Source organism: Bufo bufo, chromosome 3, assembly GCF_905171765.1.
Source record: "Bufo bufo chromosome 3, aBufBuf1.1, whole genome shotgun sequence".
In the NCBI taxonomy this organism is placed as follows: Eukaryota; Metazoa; Chordata; class Amphibia; order Anura; family Bufonidae; genus Bufo; species Bufo bufo.
In genome coordinates, this window is record NC_053391.1 from 258253214 (window position 1) to 258258839 (window position 5626).

The window sequence follows — 5626 nt, forward strand, 5'->3', positions numbered from 1 at the left end:
CTCAAGTGCGGTTGCCGCGGACAACAGGTATGTGTGCGGTCCCTTTGGAGTTTGTGTGCGTGTATGTATGCACTGTCGTTTGTCTGTGTGCACTCTGTGTAGTGTGTGGTGTGCACGGACACCTTTCCTGCACTGTGGTTGTCCGTGGCAACGTTTGTCGTTGTGTACATGTGGTGGCAGTGTCTCGGCCTTGGGGCTGACTCCCAAGACACGGTTGCCACCCATGGCAACAACCACAGTGTGTTTGTCGTGTTGGACACTTTCCCTTTAGTTTGGTGTTTTCCCTTTCCTGTGGTGCTGGAAGGGTTAACTCCCTTCCCAGTATGTGTGATGTCACTGGGTGTGTCTGACCGTTGGGTGTGGCCTCTTAGGCCTATAAAGCCTCTCACTTTGGCATGGCTCAGGAGGTTGCTTCAGTCATGCTTTGCTGTTGCAGCCTCCTGTGATTTCCATCTTCTTGTAAGGGCCACCCTTCCGGTCATAAGTTCTAATACCGTGATGTGTTGTTGATGTCTTGTGTCTTTGGTTTTTGTGCAGCTATGGATGTCCTGGTCCCTGTGTGTCTTCATGTGTGTGCTGTTTACCTTTGTCTGTGTGGACAGCCTTTCCTTAGCACGGGTTCCAGTCAGCAAGGCTGAGACAGGTTTGTGTGGAACTGTTTGGTTCACCTGTCTTATCCATAGTCCTGTTTATGTACCCCCTTCTTCATGCTGCTTGGCCAGTGAGACTCCTGCTCCTCCGTGCCTAGGAGGAGTGGGTTGTCTTACCCTGCTCCTTAGCCCAGGGACCGGTCGGAGGGTAAGTCAGGGATCCGAGGTTCCTGCGCATGGGTCCTCCTACCATCAAGGTCGGCCCATGCAGGTAGGAGACAGGGTCAGCGTTAGGGACGCAACAGGAGGTGACCTGCTCCCTAATTCTGTGTTCCTGGCGAGTAGCGACTGGACATCTTCCATCACCGCACGGCTGAGGATTTCCCCCATCCTCAGCCGTGACATCCAGATGCGGATCCGTCTCACAAATGCATTGCAAGAACGGATCCGTCTTGTATTTATTTTCGCATTTTTAACGGTCTGCGCATGCGCAGGCCGGAAGGACAGATCCGACACTAATACATTCCTATGGGGAAAAATGCCGGATCCGTCCTTGTGGGCCCTTGGGCGATAAAGTCTCAGTGGGCCCCCTTACATAGTGATAACTCTCCGAGTATAGATAATGTAGTAGATATCACCTGCAGCCCTATGTAACAACACAGATAACACAGTACTGGCTATCTGAGTACAGAAAATTTAGTAGTGTTACCTGCAGTCCTATGTAAAACTACAGATAACAATAGAGCTGATAATGTGGTAGTGTTACCTGCAGTCCTATGTAAAAACCACAGATAACGCTAGAGCTGATAATGTGGTAGTGTTACCTGCAGTCCTATGTAAAACCACAGATAACACTAGTGTAGATCGTGTGGTAGTGTTACCTACGTCCTTAATGTGCCTCCCTGTGCCTCTCCCATGGGACTCCATGCTGGTGGCGCTGCCTCCTCTTCCATCTTCTTCTTCCCCCGCACAGAACGTCTGATGCAGCTGCGTCAAGACATAGGAACACTGTGGGCATGGTGATGGTGACACACAGGGAGACACACAGACACACACACACACAGACACAGGGACACGCACAGGGACAGACACATACATATGGACAGACACTTATATGATGGTGAGATTGTCTCAGCACCGGCTGTGTATGGGGCAGGCTCACCGCCGCAGTCCGCTCCATACATTGTCTCGGCACCGCATAGTGAGTGGCGCACTACACCGCCTGGAAGGCCTAGCTTATCATAAACTGGCCCATGCAGGCAGCCGCCTGAGACAGCGGTGAAAACCCAGTGACAACTCAGGCTTCTTTCACATCACCGTTCAGCCTTTCCGTTCTCCTGCTCCATTTAGGACCAGGAGAACGGAAAGGATGGATTCGGCACATAACCGAGCCAAACCGATCCTAAGGACCCCGTAGACTATAATGGGGTCTGTTAGGTGTTCGCTCAGAAGAAGATTTTTGAAGCGGAGACAAAAGTCTTGCATGCACTACTTTTGTTTCTGCTCCAAAATCATCTTCTGAGCGGAAACCTAACAGACTTTATTATAGTCTATGGGGTCCGTAGGCTCCGTTATGTTCCGAATCCGTCCTTTCCATTCTCCTGCTCCTAAACTGAGCAGGAGAACGGAATGGCTGAACGGTGATGTGAAAGAAGCCTCATATTGATCCTTTCTATACGCCCCCCTTCTCTCTCTGTACAGGGAACACTGACAACTGTTGCAGTCTGCATCTTTTGCAGCCCGATTGAAGTGAATGGGTCCGCACACATTACGCAAAATTGTGGCACGGAGGCAGACCCAGAATTACGGTCGCGTGACTGGACACTAAAGATGGGTCATCAGCGATACTTGGTGGTGACAGCAGCGCTGAGTGACAGTAACTACTGACAACACCTACTAAGGACACGCTCTAAAGATTTAGCATGACAAGTACTACTTCTCCATGCTAAGGCCGAATGCACACGGCCGTTTTTCACGGCCGTGAGCGATCCGTGGAACCACGGCCTGGATTCCTGTTGAGAGCAGGAGCGCACGGCGTCATTGGTTGCTATGACGCCGTGCGCTTCCTGCTGTCGCCACAGTACAGTAATACACTGGTATGATCTATACCAGTGTATTACTGTACTGTGGCGGCAGCAGGGAGCGCACGGCGTCATAGCAACCAATGATGCCGTGCGCTCCTGCTCTCAGCAGGAATCCTGGACACGGTTCCACGGACCGCTCACGGCCGTTAAAAACGGCCGTGTGTATTCGGCCTAAATCTTACAGCGTGTCCTAATTATAAGTAAATGGGACATCATGGGAGGGGAGTGGTGCTGGCTGAGACTCACTATTTGGCTAATGGAAAAAGCTCAGTCACTGTGACATGGATGAGCCTCAAGGGGTTAAAATGAAACAACTGGACAAAAGAAGAGAAAAAAAAAAAAAGGACCTTAACTACCTTACTAGTTTGAAGACAGGCCAGCAGCAAGCAGGACAGGAAGCAACTCTGCAGTGATGGTAGACACACTGAGTGGTCACCCTCTGGTGATCACAGAAGAACGTGGGGCATGTCAGGAGCACGGAGGACTGCAGAAGGAGGAGGCAATGATCGGGCTATTTTCCTGGGACCTGGCCCCTCCTTCTGCAAGTCTCACTCAAGGCTGAGGGCTCCCGAGCTCTTTTCCCTGGCTGTGTGAGGAGGCGTAGGAGGAAATAATCTTTCCTGCCCTGTGGTGCTGGTGCTGGTGCCTGGCTCCGCCTCCGGGTGACATCACCACAGGTCCTCCACTCACAGTCTTTAGTATCCCCTCCGGGCTCCGCCTCCACACTAAACTCCGCCCCTCTTGTAATTGATCACATGACTGTGACATCCTCGCAGGTCCTTCACACTAGTCTACAGCAGACCAGCTCACAGAGTGGCCAACCCACAGGTACGCCCCCGTTCCGGCCCCCTCTCCACCGCCTACCTCATCTTCTGCTTGTGCGGCAGTGCGCCCCGGGCCCCCGCCTGCTCCAGTCCTGACCTGACAGTGACTACTCCCCTCAGCCAGGCCCGAGCCACGGACCGCCAAAGCCCCGCCCACTACACTGGGCGGGCGGTGGGGCCTGGCTGCCTGTCTGTGTTAATTAAAAAAATAATAATAATAATAATTAATGCAGTCCGGACGGGCCCCCAGTGGCGTAGGGCCCCATAGCCACTGCTATGGTTGCTATGGCGATCCCTACGCCACTGGGAAGAGTTATGTCTTAAATGTGATGTAGGAGGGATGGATGGACACATTGTGGCAGGAGGCATGCCTGTGCTCCTTCCGGCAAGAATGACGCCCCTCTGGGCACCTTACTGCCTCATTTGTATACCAAATAAACTGGATTTTTATAAGATAGAAAACATCTATTGCTGAAACAAAGGCACATCTGGAAATAAGGTACTAAGTATTATTAGGCTATGGCTTTACTTCAATAGCGATTATCCTAGTGACAGATTTCCTTTAGTGGAAAGTTGAGTGAAAAGAAAGTGTGGTAGAAAAAGGTGCACAAGCAACAGGAATAACCACAGTCTTAAAAGGATTGTCAAAAAAAGGCCATTCAAGAATTTGAGGGAGATTCACAAGGAGTGGACTGCGACTAAATTCAGTGCTTCAAGAGTCACCACACACACGTATCCAGGACATGGGCCATAACTGTTGCATTCCTCGTGTGAAGCCACTCATGACCCAGAAACAACTTCGGAAGCTTCTTATCCGGGCTAAGGATAAAAAGGGCTGGACTGTTGCTTAGTGGTCCAAAAATCAGTTTTCAGATGAAAGTAAATTTTGCATTTCATTTGGAAATAAAGGTCCCAGACTCTGGAGGAAGAGTGGAGAGGCACACAATGCCAGTTGCTTGAGGTCCAGTTTGAAGTTTCCACAGTCATAGTTTGGGGAGCCATGCCATTTGCTGGTGTTGGTTCACTGTGTTAGGCTAGGTTCACATTAGCGTTTGCAATTCCGGTATACTTATCCGGCAGAGACTCAGAATACTGGAATAAAATGCATCAGGTTTTAGCCCAATTCATTTCCAGTTGGCCTAAAATTCAATCCAGATGCATCATGTTGCATTCGTTCTGTTATAAATCCGATATTTGACCGGACAAAATATCACAGCAAGCTGCGGTATTTTCTCTGGCCAAAATACTGGATTCGAAACAGAGTGCTGAATCCGATAAAAAAAATTAAGTGAATGGCTGACGGGTTTTAACAAAATTCATCTGACATCATCTGGTATTGTCGGATCCGATATATCCATTATTGTTTGTGTGCATGCCAAACACCTTAAACAACTCTAGTGACCGGTGATCATGTGTTCAGTTACTGTGTATATCTATCTATCTATCTATGAATTAGTTTATAAAGGAACCGGGTTTGTTGTGAACTTCACAAAATTTTGCTTCTGACGAATCCAGTAAAACAGCACTCAGCTGCATTTTACAGAAAAAGCACGAGGGAGGAAGGAGGATGCTCAACTGACCTTAAAAGGAAGTGCAGGGGGAGCTTGCCCTGATTGGCTCTGTTCTGCCTCTCCAATCTAAGCATTGAAAGTGTGATCTCTGAAACTTACAGTTGTGATGAGATAGCAGTAACCATCAATCTTAGCTGAATTGGCTAACAGTGACTCGATCCAAACAACACCTTGTAGATCGTGAAGAAGTTTATTCCAAACTGTGCAGATCGTACACCGATGAACAAATGGATAGGTCAAAAAATCATGGTGTGAGCAGCTAACAGGATAAATGTAGCTGAGATGAAGAGTGAAGCCAGAATGCAAGGGAGAGAGGGGAGGAGACTTTACAGAGAGCACAGCAGGAGGGGCAGATTGAAGGGACACACAGAATAAAAAGGCAAACCATGCATGTGTAACATGACACTCCCCGTCGAAATCTATGATTTCTAATAACATTAATAAACTTTAATTCAAGTCCATGTATAATAGATGTTTCTCTCCTGGAACATCTGCAAAATGAAAAAGAACAACAACAAAAAAGCATCAACGAGGAAAACATTACTACAGTACTTGTA

The 5626-nt window shown here is 48.8% G+C and overlaps 1 long non-coding RNA gene across 1 annotated transcript; it reads right to left on the reverse strand.

Moving 5' to 3' along the window:
- Positions 1-4320: 4320 nt before the first annotated feature.
- On the reverse strand, positions 4321-5357 carry LOC120993358. Its single transcript, XR_005777227.1, has 3 exons — positions 5218-5357; positions 5079-5155; positions 4321-4590 (listed from the first exon to the last, which is right to left on the reverse strand). It is a non-coding gene; the product is annotated as an uncharacterized LOC120993358 (long non-coding RNA).
- Between the last annotated feature and the right edge of the window lie 269 nt (positions 5358-5626).